The sequence below is a fragment of the Notothenia rossii genome, assembly GCF_949606895.1.
Source record: "Notothenia rossii genome assembly, chromosome: 4".
Classification (NCBI taxonomy): domain Eukaryota; kingdom Metazoa; phylum Chordata; class Actinopteri; order Perciformes; family Nototheniidae; genus Notothenia; species Notothenia rossii.
This window is the reverse complement of record NC_136902.1, coordinates 37757503-37773688: the sequence shown is the minus strand read 5'-3', so window position 1 is coordinate 37773688 and position 16186 is coordinate 37757503. Positions and strand designations below refer to the sequence as shown.

At 40.2% G+C, this 16186-nt stretch overlaps 1 protein-coding gene and 1 long non-coding RNA gene across 3 annotated transcripts in view; one reads left to right on the top strand and one right to left on the bottom strand.

Annotated features, from left to right (window-relative positions):
* LOC307035092 (uncharacterized protein) overlaps positions 1-16186 on the top strand; it is a 97624-nt gene that overhangs the window by 59130 nt on the left and 22308 nt on the right. The gene's annotated exons all lie outside the window — the stretch shown is intronic.
* Positions 1373-3542, bottom strand: LOC307035097. Of its 2 annotated transcripts, XR_013807018.1 has the most exons (3): positions 3385-3542; positions 2761-2821; positions 1373-2678 (listed from the first exon to the last, which is right to left on the bottom strand). It is a non-coding gene; the product is annotated as an uncharacterized lncRNA (long non-coding RNA). The 2 variants fall into 2 exon arrangements; XR_013807019.1 differs by lacking the exon at positions 3385-3542 and having other exon boundaries at positions 2761-3356.

Here is a 16186-nt window from a genome sequence, read left to right as displayed (position 1 = left end):
CGTCTACTGGTCGCAAAAGAAAAAATGTAACGGAGCAAATTAAGAACAAAAAGAAAGTGGAAACTAGGAGAAGTCAAACCAGAGTCAATATCGGAGTTGCTTTGGCTGTGTAGTATTGCTAACCTGTGTTTAGCTTTGCCTGATATGTAACGTTACTGCAGCCTGCTCTCGCGGAGGAGATGCTCTGTAAGGAAGTCTGAAGGAAGGGGCGGATTCTTTTTGGCTGCGTACTTTCAAATTTTAGTGCACTCGAGCCGGTTTCTGAAACTTACCTACCCCACCTTTAAATGCATCAATCTGGTGCACTTTGAGGGGGAAATAAAGAGACTACACCCATATGAAACAGAACTGTATACATTTAAATAATCATAAAATCATAAGTACATGGCTATAACCAATAACATACCATATCCAATATGAAAAAAACATTGAAACTTGTTTAATTATTTGTTTTTGGTTCATTTATAGTGTGTCTGTGCTCCTGAATCAGCCTCTCCCGTCTCCCTCATCTCCCCCCTGCTCCTCTTTGAGGCAGCAGCAAAGACTAGTTTTAGCTCTCAACAAGTTTATCTTACCTTTTTTCACCTAGTTAACATTTTATTTTTATTATTCATGCATATTTTACTAATCACCACCCCCTCAAATGGAAATATGTGTTTACATAAATGGTGACCGAACCGTTTGAGACCCACTGAGACAACTTAGACTAAGTTAACTATCTAAACACTCAGAGAGTAATTTACCTCACCTGAGCTGTATTTATCAGTCTCTCAGTCTGACAGCAAAGGACTCTCCCTCCACCTTGTTGTTGAAACAGCTCCTTATATCCACAGCAAAGGACTCTCCCTCCACCTTGTTGTTGAAACTGCTCCTTATATATATTATAGCTAGCACCAGATGCTAACAACAATACACGTAACCGGTGCGCGCGCTTTCTCGCTTGCTCGCGCCACACATACACTTAAACACACACCCTCCCGAGCTTGAATGACACACAGAGACCAATCGAGGGCATTAGTATGATCTGTATGAAAGTGGCCATGTCGGCAGGCCACATCATGTAGACAGCCAGTCACCCTCTGTGAGGCAGAGTCAGACCTACATTTGTGCAGTGTTGCGTTCACAATACATACGCACCTTGCCGGTACTCAGTAAGAAGTGCCGGTACCACATGGGTAAAAATCAGAAGTGCCCCAATTCAAACACTCGTACAGAGGCTTTGGATAATTAACTTTTCGAACACAAAAAGTGAAATGAATCGTAAGTTTAGTGAGTACATTATCAATATAATGTTATATTAATGTTAATTATTGATGATTGATGAAAGGTTACTTAAACATTTTTTCTTAATGTTCTACAATTTTTGGGGCCCCTGTCAGACACGGCCCCTTAGAATCGTCCTAACTTTTCACCCCCTTACGGCGCCCCTGCACACACACATACACGGCAACGCCCACCACCAGCGCACACACACACAATGGCAGATGCAGGTATCAGCGAGAGCAGCAGTGCATTTACAACTTGGAGATATAACCACTATTTTCAATTTGTGGGGATAAAGCAATATAAATATATTTGCAATATTTGTACAACATATCGATATGTGTATGTAGTTACATCAATGTTGTTGTTTTTTTAAAGTAACATTTGCTAATATTTGAGGATTAAGATAAAATAATAAGTACTTTATTGATACCAATTGGGGAAATGTTTACGCTGCAGCAGCAAAAGACAAGGCATTGTACATTAGACAGTTAAAAGACTAGAATTAAACAATCGAAAATGTAAACATCTTAAATAGAAATAAAATAGCATTACAAAAAGTAGAAAAATATACATAGTGTGAACAGCTATCTTACCAGTTAACATGTTAGGCTAACGTTGCCTTGGTTAAAGAGCCGGTTGTTTATTGCTTTGAATTCTTTAAAACAAATACTATCTTCTTAAACCTGTATGGTAGTAAGGAGCATCACATCCTAATGTGTATTGATATATTTAGAGGGATCGAAGGAAGGTTTCAAAATTCTGATACATTTCTACCATTTCTTTAATTCATGGTGGTTTCAGTAATCCCATGGTAATTGAGGACACAAGTAATCTAAAGTACTAATGTAATCTTTATGACTTTCAGAAAGGACAGGAGACCCACAGGTGCCTATCAATGATTGTCAACTGACAGCACAATGAGTCAAAGGACTAGCAGCAGCAGCATGATGATGATGTTAAATGTGTTGTTTTAGGAACATCGATTGTAAATAAATGGAATTCAATAAACATTGAATAGCATATCATGCAGTTTGTCTGTGCCTTTTCCTCTGTGTTGTCCTGGCATATCGTCTCCCCCATGGTTTGCTGTGCTGCCTGGGGATGCTCCAAGCGCTCAGAGAAAGGAGTACACATGTAAAGTTTCCCCACTGACAGAGAGGAGGAAGGAATGGCTGGCTCAAGTCAACAGGAGCAATTTAACTATCACAAAAGACAACAACAGCAACAAAATATGTGAAGTAATCATATTTTTCACAAAACGAAGACCACACCATTGGGAAGCTTAACGTCTGTTTAATCAAAATAAGGAACAGGGAGAGGCTTGCAAAACTCTGGGAGGTGAGACTCAGGTGCAGGGTGAGGGTCTCATTGCAGGTCTTCAGGCTCCATTGAATCCCCCTGGGGTTCTTGTGCTGAAAGAGGGAGACAGGAGAAAGGGTTAGATACATCTAGCAACCTATAGGATGGGAAATGGCTGACCTATTGGAAACTTACCTTGTGTTTTCACTCTCACTTAAGTCCCTCTCCCTTTGCCATCAATCCAAAATCAGCTGAGCTGCAACATAATACAGACAGGTAATAATCAACATAATCACAAGGACGTTATATGGCTCTGCTAAAAACACTCACCCATAAGTTACGTTTTTGTTTACTGTTTGGAAGTCTCAAATATGCACTCTAAATCCATATCAATAGCGATGTATCACACAAATAGCTCTCTTCCTTATTATTGTGTAACGTTAACTATAATATACTAGCTTGAACTCCAAAAAAGATATCCTCATTTCACCACCTCCACCCACGACAATCACACGCCCCAATGTTATATTTAACTAATATTTAACTCCCTCCACCCCGGATAAAAGCACGTTAAGAAGCCCCTTTTCTCTAATTCCACAACGTTGGGTTGAAATAACATTAAGAGAACGGATGAATAGGCTGTTAGTGGTTAACGTGTCTTGCTAACTTTATCCGGAATCCTAGCCTAATCTGTTATCTGTAAACGTTCCCTAACGTCAGTAGATTTAGGGATAATCCACTAACATCCTTTAATACACATGTTAATTAGACTGGTGTGCTGATAATATCCGCAATATACATCTTTAAACGTCTTCTTACCTTTAAAAGTCCAACACGAATGGTCTATTATGCTGCAACTCTACTGCGCTGCTAGCCGCAGATAGCCCCGAAAGTCAGCGGCAAGCTAACTTCCGGGGAACTATTGAGAGCTCCACGATCCGCCATTACTGTAAACTGGTCCATTGGAGTGAACGGAGATGTCGTAACTCTTCTATCTATATGGGACTGGGTTGGGGTATTGTTCTGCACGGACATTTTAGTGAACCGGACTTCCTGTTTCCGCCGGTCTTCGCTTCCCGGGCATGAAGTTGTTTACAATGGTTTTCAGATGCTAAATAAAAGTCTAGCTTGTACCTTTGATACTCCGCCTCCGACTCCCATCTCTCAGCACCACAACACTGCCAAAAGAGTGTAGTTGTTTTTATTTCACATAATATACTACTTAGAACTTGATTGTTGAGGCTACAATAAAAACATATCTTTTGTGTTTTATTGTTCCACTACATTTCATAATGATAATTGCTACAATGATGGGGAGTTGTCTTTTCTCTTCTGTGCCACAGAACAACACAAAAACTTGTATTTTTGTTGTTATTATTTTTAAAGTAAAGTAAAGTAACTTGTTACTTTTATAATTGAGTAACTAATAAAGTAACTAGTTACTTTTTTGAGAGCAGTAACTATAACTATTACTAGTTACTTTTTTTAAGTAACTTGCCCAACATTGGTGTTTACCATGCATTTGTTACTTCAAGGCTGGATTATTGTAACTCCTTATTATCAGGGTGTACAAAGAAGTCAGTCAAGTCGCTTCAGCTGATTCAAAATGCTGCAGCTCGTGTACTAACCAGAGTTAGGAAAAGGGACCACATTACTCCTGTTCTGGCTGCCTTACACTGGCTCCCTATAGAACACAGGATATAATTTAAAATTCTTCTTCTCGCCTACAAAACCCTTAATGGGCAGGCGCCATCTTACCTTAAAGAACTCATTATACCCTACTGTCCTACTAGGGCATTGCGTTCCAAGAATGCAGGGTTGTTGGTTGTTCCTAGAGTCTCTAAAAGTACAATGGGAGCCAGAGCCTTTTCTTATCAAGCTCCACTTTTGTGGAATCAGCTTCCAGTTTGTGTTCGGGCGGCAGACACCCTATCCGTTTTTAAGAGTGCGCTTAAGACCTTCCTTTTTGATAAAGCTTATAGTTAGGGCTGATTAGATTCAGCCCCTAGTTTTGCTGATATAGGCTTAGTTTGTCGAGGGACATCTTACTTCTTCCTTCTCTCTGTCTGTACCTGCGTACTCTCATGTTCCGATTAACCCAGCTTCCCCAAATGTCTTTCTTTTTGGTGTCTATATACACCAGGATCCGGAGTCATGGATGATCCTGCGGTCCTGTGTCATGGATCGCGAGTCCTGGATCTTGAGTCGTGGCTGTGGTCCTGGATCATAAGTCCTGGATGGATATCCTCGTGGATTCATCTTCCTATTATACACACATGCATTTCAAAACATTTGGACTACCTATGTTGCAAATGTATTATCTTTTCAATTTACACACGGCATCTATTGCACGTCTGTCCGTCCTGGGAGAGGGATCCCTCCTCTGTTGCTCTCCATGAGGTTTCTCCCATTTTTCCCTTTAAACTGTGGGTTTTCTCTGGAAGTTTTTCCTTGTACGATGTGAGGGTCTAAGGACAGAGGGTGTCGTATTGTCATACTGATATTCTGTACAAACTGTGAAGTCCACTGAGACAAATGTAACATTTGTGATATTGGGCTATATAAATAAACATTGATTGATTGATTGATTGATTGATTGATTGATTGAGAGACGGTTTTGATGTGATGATTCATATTTAATGCGCAGATACACAAATGAATGTGACAGTAGTTTTGGCGATTAGGCCCCATTTTGCAGGAAGTATCATTCGGGAGGGTAGAACCGATCCGATGACACTGGTGGTGGTGAATGGATAGTTGGGTCGGTCTGAGGAGGAGTGGTTTAGCTTGACCCTGGATTCGGAGGCACGGGATGCGAAAATGGGTGGAGGAGGGTTGCGTTGAGTCACCTGAAATGACAGCTGTCAGAGGGGAAAGAGCAGAGTTTAAAGGGTTTGACACACGCTATGATAGGCTCTTGGGAATAGAGCGAAGTCATTGGCTAAGCTGAAGAGTGAAGCCCCCGGTCACTTATTGAGAGGAGAGAGAGTAGAAACATGGAGATAGAAATGCATGAATGAGTAAAGACGGTCTTCCTGGTTGAACTTGCGCTAAGCTTCATTTAATGGAGCCTATCCAGTATTTTTACGTCACCCTGGGATTTTATTTACCTTTTCAAATATTTCAATAAAAATGTTACATAAACTTTTTTTGGCTTATTATTCCACACAATCATGTGTTGGGCTTATGGAGAGTGGAATGTCATTCAACATGAAAACTGTATAGTTTGCCATTAGCACTTTTGTAGTTTGTTGTTAGTTAGCGCTGGCGGCCTATGGGCCCGCTAACTTCTGCAGCGGACGCAGGTTTGAATCCATCTTGTTCTCTGCTTACGCAATAATACAATAAAGGCTAATATGGCCAAAACGTTGTATTTGTTTATTAAGTATATACTGTATGTAGGTAATGGGCCATCGTTGTCGTCCATCGCTCAAAAATCTAATTATTTCAACCTTGACTTATATTTTCCGCTGACGATTCAACGCGCAACCAATCAGATAACAGCTGTATATAGTGGTGCACGCTAACAGGTAAGGTAAAGAAACAAAATGCGTGTCCAAGTGTCTTATAATGCTCCCAGCTGTGATCATAATGTTGTACATTATCACACAATGAATAAAAGCCACAGTTCCAATTGTCATTACCTCAATTCTCTGGTCATTCATTTTCCTCACTTCCTTTTTCATTCTCTCCAAGGTAGGTGGTTCGGAAGGGAGAAATGGAGGAAATTAGTAAAAAGGAAACACAAACAGAACACACCCAGGCAGCAGTGAGCTGATCCCCACAGCTAATGGATGTCTGCAATTGTTGGTGTTCCTGTCTTCAAACAAAAATGACCCAGAGCTTTCAATAAACTAGAGAAATGAAAACTCTTTCTTGGCTCTCGGCCCAGAGAAAAGCATGAATTCCCTTTCTTTGAAGACACACTCTAGATTTTCCATCAAGAAAAGTCTTTAGTCAGCCTGAATCTCCAGCTCCCTGCTCACTGAATTAACATACTTTAGCAGGACTCCACCGGCATCTGTGACATTTAAACTGCACAGCTGTTCAGCCACAACACGAAACCATGAATAATCTATTACATTCACACATAAGCTGTAATGTCCCAGCTAAGTCATCTTCCATGTTACATCAAGCATCATAATGTGTATATAAGGTTGTCAATTATAAAGTGTTTTTATATCAAGCTGCTCACTTAAGGATAATGTTGTGGAGAACCGAAATTAAATCCTCAACTACATCAGGAGAGTAAAGAAACTAGTACACTTTATTGCCCTGTCAAATGTAACAGGCTCATAAAATAAATAATCTGGAAACACAATTTTATTGAATGTAAAGTCTCTCTTGGTCAGAGATCTCGGATGTTGCTCCTGGGGTTTGCTGGAGCAACTGACCCCAGGTAATGTGCTGTTCTATGACATCATGACACACAGGGTGTTATTCTTTGAATGGCCATGTCCACAATATTGTTTTATACATCGTTTCGCTAGCTAACTTGCATACATGGTCACTAACTCCTTACATTAGCTTTAGCCTACTTTTTCTAATCCATTTTGTCATGGCATTATGTTAGAGACTATCACTTCATCATAATAATCTCTGACATTGTAGGTAATAAGTAGGCTACTTTCAATATTAGATCCCTCCATTCAATGTTCATGTTTGAAATCCTAAGTTAAGGCTTTAGACAGATTGGGTAGAAGTACTCAGACCTTGTACTGGAGTAAAAATAGAATACTCTGTTACAAGTAAAAGTCCTGCATTCCAAATGGTACTCAAGTAAAAGTACGAAAGTAGTAGCATCTGGGGGGTCGACCTCAGATCCTTGTCAGTTTTTTCATGTCTGATGAGTTTGCATCCCCGACTCAATAAACTATAAACACATTATAGTGTGCCAAGTAGTTGCACTTTTTAATCAAAACCTTAATTGCAATGAGGTCATGTTTGAATACACCATTTTAACATTTTTCAGGATAGATAGATCGATAGATACTATCAATCCCGAATTGGAAAAATAAAAAAGGGGAAAAAATGAATTAACTAAGATACAAATACAATACAAATATACACAACATTACAGTAGAAAAGTATCTATAATAAACAGAATAAATAAAATACTGAATATATTTCAATACTCCAAGTATTTTAAATGAAGGTACATCAATTATTTTGTTGACATGATAGTGAATGAAATTCTCCTAATTCTGTGACAGTGTCTGTGGTCAAAAGGAAAACAATATTTTTTTAATAGACCCATCAGAAATCCATTAAGATGTTATATAACGTCTTGCCGGTACAACAGGTCACATACTGTATTTGTGCTGAATCGGCTGACGTCACAGGACAGAAGCGCCACTGTAAAAGTGTCCATTCATCCTTTTTGTCTTAGATCTCAAAACATGTGCACACCCACAAGCACTCTCAAACATAAGTGATGAGAACAAAGACGGTGTGCTGCTATCTTTCTCACTCCGACATGACATGACAAGTGGCTGTTGTATATGTACGCCTGCAGACACTCCAATGTAATTATCAGGCCTTATTATTCATTGGTGATTACATTTATACTGCATTTAAATTTCGCTTGAGTGAAAAGAATGGAAATAAATCTGGGGAGACATTATTAAGAGTGGGTGGAGAACAAGGGAGCCCAAAAGATGAGATACTGCACTGATCACAGACAGATCTCAATGACAATACGTTCTCATTTTCAAATATATGAACAGTGATGTGCCGGAGTGTGAGGTGTATGGGGAGCGGCCACATGAAATGTCAAATGTTAGAAATCCGCTGTTTATTAATTAAAGCTTTACGTCCGATTCGCTCCTTTTTTCCTCTCTGTACACAGCTCCAGTTTGGGCATTGGCTTGTCATCAGATTTCATTTTTAGTTGCTGCTGTGTAGCGTAAGTTTAGTACAATTATTTTTGATGAAATACTCCAAATCTCCACCCTCCATAATTGCACCTGCTTCAGTTGCTTGCTACTTTTTAAGGGCGGTGATGACAGTTACAGTCAGGTTACAGTACGAACTGAAGTTGATGCAATTTGATTGGATTGTGAGGCATGACGTGAGCCTCATCTGATTGGTCAATCCCTCAATTTTCTTTCACCAAGGGAAGCCAATTTCGGCTAGCCTCCTCTCGCAACAGAGAGTGCAATCTACTGTTTCACCATAACATCTAGAGGGGCGCTGTTTCACTCTTTGTAAAATACTCAATGAGAATGGGGGAGAGACGGGCCGGCGGAATAATTACCGAAACTAAACAAAGTGTTTTTATTTATTTATTAAAATTATAACTACAATCCAAAAAAACAGGGGAAGCCTGGCTTCCCTTGGCCTCCAGGAGAAAACGCCACTGAGTTCAAGGGATAATTATCACCCACCTCTTGCTCTTGCCCTGCAGTTGTATGTGCCAGTTGAGCTGGTTCTTCCACCAGCTCAAATCTGTCCCTCATCATGGACGCAGGAGGCTGCCTGTATATCTGAACTCGCGCCCTCATCATTCTCTTCATCATCTTGCACTTGTTCTAAGCTGCTGCTGATAGTGCTTGTAGCAGCGCTGCTGCCAAAAAGGTCTGTCAATTTGCGCCATTTATATGCTTCACCTGCGAGTGACTTCACCTTTTTTTCTCTTGCCTTCTCGGCCCCACCTTTTCGTTTTCTTTGATTTTTATCCATGTTTTTTCCTTCTCCCTGTCTCTGACGCGGCGTCTAATCCCTTGGCCCAATCCCAAACCACTCCCTAGACCCTACCCCTCCGTGACGGAGTGAATTCCGTCTGTAACCACACTCGCAGCTCAACGAGCAGTGTTGCCAACTCCATAGTAAGGAAAGTAGCTATTGGCTGTCCGAAAAGTCGCCAGAAGTCCCTAAATGACGTCATTGCCTAATTTGCATATCATGTAATGGCGGTAAAAAAACGTTCCACCCCCTTCAAGGAGGATCAAAACTTGAAACCAGAGTAAATCCAGACGACAGTAGATCAGAAATGCCTCTATTAGAAAAAGTAGAAAGTAGTTTTAATAGTTTTTAGTAGAAATCTCCCTTACAAAAAAGGCAGTATGCCCGTGTGTCATCTCCAATAAATGGCTTCAACCATCCTTTAAACTCAGGGTTTGATTCCCACTCCTTTATGTACTTTTGTGATTAGTTAGACTGTGACATGATGACCTACGTGAATGTTTAGCTTGTCACAGAGAGGCACACACACAGTGGACGAGGTGATTAAGTGACTGAGGCTGTGTGAGTCAATGCAAAGCAAAGGCAGTTATTTATTATAGTGTGACAGTGAAGAAACATTTACATTTTACATTTAAATCCCGCTCAAAACCAGGACGGCTTGGCGCATGCGCAATTCATTTACAGTCTCGACGCGGGAGGGTGTGGCTGTCTCCTCTCTGCTCTGACTGCAGCTGAGCTGCTGCGGGAGGCAACTAGCGCCTGTGAGTACTATGGGAGGGCAGAGCAGGGGCAGAGGTGCTCACGGCAGCACCCGCGGCTCGTTAACTGCTGAACAATACTTGGGTCTCCAGACACCAGAAAAGTCCCTAATAACACCTTTACAAGTCGTTAGATTAGTCGTTAGTCGCTTTTGACAAAAATAAGTAGCTGGAGGGTTTGGAAAGCCGCCGAATTTAACGACAAAGTCGCCAAGTTGGCAACACTGTCAACGAGGCTCCCTCCCAGGGGCGCCGTAAGGGGGTGAAAAGTTAGGACGATTCTAAGGGCCCTTGACTAACAGGGGCCCCAAACATTTTTAGAACATAAAAAAAAAAGGTTTAAGTAACCCTTCATCAATATAACGTTATATTTATGATGTACTCACTAAACTTACGATTCATTTCACTTTTTGTCTTCCAAAAGTTAATTATCCAAAGCCTCCGTACACCCCCCTCTATTTACATGTAATGGTTTGGTCCTGCCTCCAAACGCTGTGCGGCACCGCTCTTTCTAGCAGCAGAGAGTGAGAGCATGTGAGCAGGGATGCTAGTACTTACGATGTCTCAACGACTAACAAAAGAGAAAAGAAAGGAGAGAAAGACAAGAGAGAGGGACTAAAGGGCGACAGTATGTGACCCAGTTTTTCAAAAGAAAAGGTGGGTGCGGTCCATGAGTGGTGGAAAATAGTCTGTTAGCCAAGCTTAGTCCATTGTAAACAGTGTTGGGACCAGGGGCGCCATAAGGGGGTGAAAAGTTAGGACGATTCTAAGGGCCCTTGACTGACAGGGGCCTCAAACATTTTTAGAACATTAAGAAAAAAGGTTTAAGTAACCCTTCATCAATCATCAATAATTAACATTAATATAACGTTATATTGATGATGTAGTCACTAAACTTACGATTCATTTCCCTTTTTTTCTTCCAAAAGTTAATTATCCAAAGCCTCTGTACACCCCCCTCTATTTACATGTAATGGTTTGGTCCTGCCTCCAAACGCTGTGCGGCACCATTCTTTCTAGCAGCAGAGAGTGAGAGCATGTGAGCAGGGATGCTAGTACTTACGATGTCTCAATGACTAACAAAAGAGAAAAGAAAGACAAGAGAGAGGGACTAAAGGGCGACAGTATGTGACCCAGTTTTTCAAAAGAAAAGGTGGATGCGGTCCATGAGTGGTGGAAATTAGTCTGTTATCTAAGCTTAGTCCATTGTAAACAGTGTTGGGACTAACGCGTTACAAAGTAACTACTATTTGCGGTAACTAATAGCGTTACTAGTTACCTATTCCCATTAAGTAACGCCGTTATAGTCACTGTGATTTAAATGGGTGCGTTACTGTGTTACATTATGTGATGGAACTGAACCGAATCTCCCTGCGGATGTAATTTACAGGCGAATACAGCAATGTCCTCTCACAGCACCATGGAAAAGTGAAAGTGATCAGAGAGGAGTGATGATTGGTTAACGTGGGGTAACATTTCAGGGTAAGCCAATCAGAGTCAGAGTTGGGCGGGTCTTGCCTTATGGGGAAAATACACACACAATTGCTAATGCTAACACACACACACACACGGCAACGCTCACCCCCAGCACACACACATACCCGATGGCAGATGCAAGTATCAGCGAGAGCAGCAGCGCATTTGCAACTTGGAAATATAACCACTGTGTGCAAGACAGAAAGCATTGTCCACATCGAAAAACAGCAGTGCCAATCTCCTGAAGCACCTAAGTAATGTACATGGGGCTATAAAACTAATCGCCAAAGACCCCACCGTCTCAACCACCGGCAGTGACCCAGATGGAGCAACACCATCTAAACAGCCAAAGAACGATTTTTTAAAATCTCCACATGTCACCCAGAGTCAACTAAACAGACTGATTGCCAGGTATGTTGTTGAGGACATGCTGCCCATCGCAACGGTCGAGTCTGTTGCCTTCAGAGAACTAGTCAGCAAAAAAAACACAAAAACTTGTATTTTTATAATTTTTAAAGTAAAGTAAAGTAACTTGTTACTAGTTACTTTTATAATTGAGTAACTAGTTACTTTTTGAGAGCAGTAACTATAACTATTACTATATACTTTTTAAAAGTAACTTGCCCAACACTGATTGTAAATAATAATTGTAATGTTTTGCTGACATTAAGTACTGTTAATATCTTCACAGAAAATGCTGAGGTTTTTCATTTCACTACTCTTTTAGCTGACATTTAATAAATGCAGGTACATTTTTAGCAGCTATTCATACTAAATCAGTTGTCCCTCCCCCTGGTGCCAGGACCAACAGATCCATCTTTAGGCTCAGCAGCCCTGTCCCCCCATAATGGGGTCTATTAATGAACTGACTCGTGCTCCATGCTTAACTGTTAGCCAAGTTTTTAATGAAGCGCTTGTTCGGGTCCCTTACCGTACATCTGTATTCAAACATAGGTCACAACTATGTGGTGACACCTTGTGGTAGGAGTGTGTATCTATCTAATCAACACATCCCCCTTTCTTTGAGGTAATATAAACAGTGCAACATACATTTTAACCAAACATTTTGATTTCTCTACAATGCCATAACAAATAAACATCTGGTCTCAATGTACTCAGACTGCTAACTAGCACAAACTTGAAAATTGTCTAAACATTTTAACATCCATTAAACCAGTCTCTCAATTACAGATTCAGTCTATCTGGTTTTCTGATTTCCCTTGTAGATCTTCTGACCACATGTTCACTTGGAGTGTTAGTATCACAGTCTGTCTGTGGTGAAGGTGTGGACTCAGACTCAATGATGGATTCACTGAGCTGTTGACCAGCCTCTTTTGTTTTCATAAGACTGTGACGATTGCGTCTGAAGATTTGTCCTTCCTCTGTCCTCACAGTGAAGGATCGTGGTGCTACTTCCTGAAGAACAGTGGACCTGGATCAATCCTGACTGTGTCATTACTTGATAGCAATAGAAGCTGCTTAGCTGTTTTCTGCTTCATCTTTTGTTGTTGTAGTTGGTGTTGCAGCTTTGGGTGTCTCTTTTGCTTTGAATAGCTTGGCAGTGTGGTGCGTAACTTACGATTCATCAGAAGTTCAGCAGGTGACAGTCCACACTCCAGAGGTGAGGCTCTGTAGCTGAGTAAAGCGAGGTATGGGTCTCAGCCACTCTCATCAGATTTCTTTAAAAGTTGCTTGAGAATGTGAACTCCCTTTTCAGCTTTCCCATTTGACTGTGGATAATGAGGACTTGAGGTCACATGCTTACAGTCGTACTGTTCAGCAAATTCTTGCCACTCTCTTCTGTTGAAACACGGTCCGTTGCCACTCACTTCTGTGGTAGGTATGTGTATCTATCTAATCAACACACAATCAATCCCACCCTCTACTCTCATTTCTCTCAGACAGATACAGGGATTAAGATTTTATCCTGTTGACAAATCGAGAAGGTTGAAATTCAATCTACTTTACTCCCTGCAGTTAGATTAAATGATACTTAATGGTCTGAGCTCCATTGCTCTAAAGCAGGGGTGCCCAACCAGTCGATCGCGAGATGTGTCTAAAAATAGAACAACAATATTTTGTTTTATCGTTAATGTCCTATAACATAATCATCCTGTGCCAGACTAATGCACTTGAACGCATCAAAGCTTTGTGATTGGCCGGCGTGACCCCATTTATCGGGGCGTGGCTGGTGGGCAGTGGGCACTATTTTGCTGACGTTGTCCGTGTCAACATGAGTGACAGTCCGCGCACACACAAGACCGCAATTATGGTAGAAGCAAAAAAGCCCAAAATATATAATTTTCACTCCGAGTGGGAGGATGATTATTTTTGTATCTATTCCAATTCAAAGTCCATCTGTCTCATCTGCAATGCGAGCGTGGCTTTATCGAAGAAGAGTAATTTAGGAGCGGCATTTCAAAACGGTGCACAAACGCTGCGAGAAGGAATTCCCTCCTAATTCTGCCCTACGCTCCCAAAAGGTGAGGGACCTGAAAGGACAGCTAAATGCACAGCAGTCCATTTTCACCAGGCCCAACAACAAGAGCAAGGCTGCTACCATAGCATCTTATCGTGTCAGTCACGTTCTTGCGAAACACATGAAGTCTTTCAAAGTTGTGAAAGAAGTATTCCTGGAGGCTGCTGCCGACGCGCTTTTTGGGGAGAGTAAAAGTAACAGTAGCATTTCAACAGGTTTTTGATATAATAAAAACTAAAGTTAGATACCGTTATTAATCAGCTGTAAATTTTTGTTTTTTTGAACTTATTCATTATAATTATTGTACAAAATGGTAAAAGAATACAAACATTAAGATCTGTTCTGTTTAAATTGATTATAGTCTATTATCAATTCAGGTTAAGAAACTAGTGTTGCTTGCATCCTATTTTAGAGGCATTTCTTTTTATACTCTACTAAAATGCAACAAAAAAAGGGTTTGATTCTATTAATTTTGTCTTTTTTTATTGCACTTTGGCAGCAGATTCCTGTGTAGCTTCAGATCTGAGTTGTCTTATTATTAGTAAGCCTAATTTATACTTTTGTAGCATATGTGGCAGCACTGTTCAATGTTTCTTGAAAACATTACCCACTGTAGTACGTGACGTGTGAATAAACTCCGGCTCTTTGCCCAGTTTCATGCGGCTCTTCAGTTCATATCGAATTGTATATGTATGAGTGTGGGGGACAGACAAGGACTCCTGACAGTTAAACCTGATATTTAGTAGGTCTTTTAAGTATTGAATGCTGATAATTCTGACGTAATTTGGCCGGTCAAAGTTGTTTGGGTTCGGATAAAATCAATCCGTTACTTTCGTCCTGTGTTACGTTCGTCCCGGCTCTCCCTACGTGTGTATGTGTGGTGCAGTGGTGGCTGGCCCATAGGGGCACCGCCCCCCCTCTTCCCATATGTTTGATTGTCATTACACATTTAAAAGTAATACAAAATATTTGTATTTTTAATTTTAATGAACAAGGTAAATATTATTTAGTTGGTATCAGTAAAATGTATAATCTACAATAAAATCTCGTTTAAAATTGTGTTACGATGTCTAACGTTACTGATAAGTCACAGGTTTCCTGCCTGGCCGCAGCGTGCATCATTACCCTCTCTCGTCTGGGCGCTAAGAAAGGAGCCCAAGTAAGTGCAGCAGCAGCCAACCAATTGCTGACTGTTGCTATCTGTAAACTATGCCGCCAAAGCATAATTTAAGATAAGATAAGATGGTACTTTATTGATCCCAATTTGGGAAATTGTTTTTTTTGCAGCAGCATAAAAGACAAGGCGTTTTACAATAAAACAAAACTTATAGAAATAAACAAGAATAGAAATAAAATAGAAAATGTACATGTTGAAATAGAAAATATACATGTAGATATTATATATACAAATATATATATATATATATATATATATATATATATTTATATATATATATATATATATATATATATATATATATAAATATATGACATATGGAATATTAAATATAAAATATTGAACAGATTATATATGTGTAAAATGTTCAACGTGGTTTTATTACAAGAGAAACTATGGAGCTCTCTTCCAGCCAGAGGTGATTTATTGTACAGTGTTATTGCAGTGGGCAGGAATATTTTCCTGTATCAATCAATCAATCAATCAATCAATCAATCAATCAATCAATCAATCAATCAATGTTTGTTTATATAGCCCACTAAGAAAATACAAATACTTTAAGCTCTACTTGTTATGGATTCATCAAGTTAAGAGTTAGTTATTGCTATTTAACAGGTTTTAGATGTTTTTAGAAGGAATATATTTCAGCAGATTTGTATCACCCAGATTCCACCTTTTCTGTAGAATGACCCAAATGTTACATTTGTCTCAGTGGTCTTCACAGTTTGTACAGAATATCAGTATGACAACACGACACCCTCTGTCCTTAGACCCTCAAATCGTACAAGGAAAAACTTCCAGAGAAAACCCCACAGTTTAAAGGGGAAAATTAGGCCCTCCAGAAAAACGCGATTCTGCGATCGCAGAATTTACCGCATAATCAGCAAAATGGCGCAGATTTTTAAAAGGCCGCATATTTATCAAAAGGCCGCATTATCCCCGCATTTTTCCACACAAAGTTCAGAAAAAAAAAAGTTAACTCGTCTTGACGTGAAGTAGTGATGATGATGACGTGACGTCATTAGCTCGCACATCACAGAAGGTAAA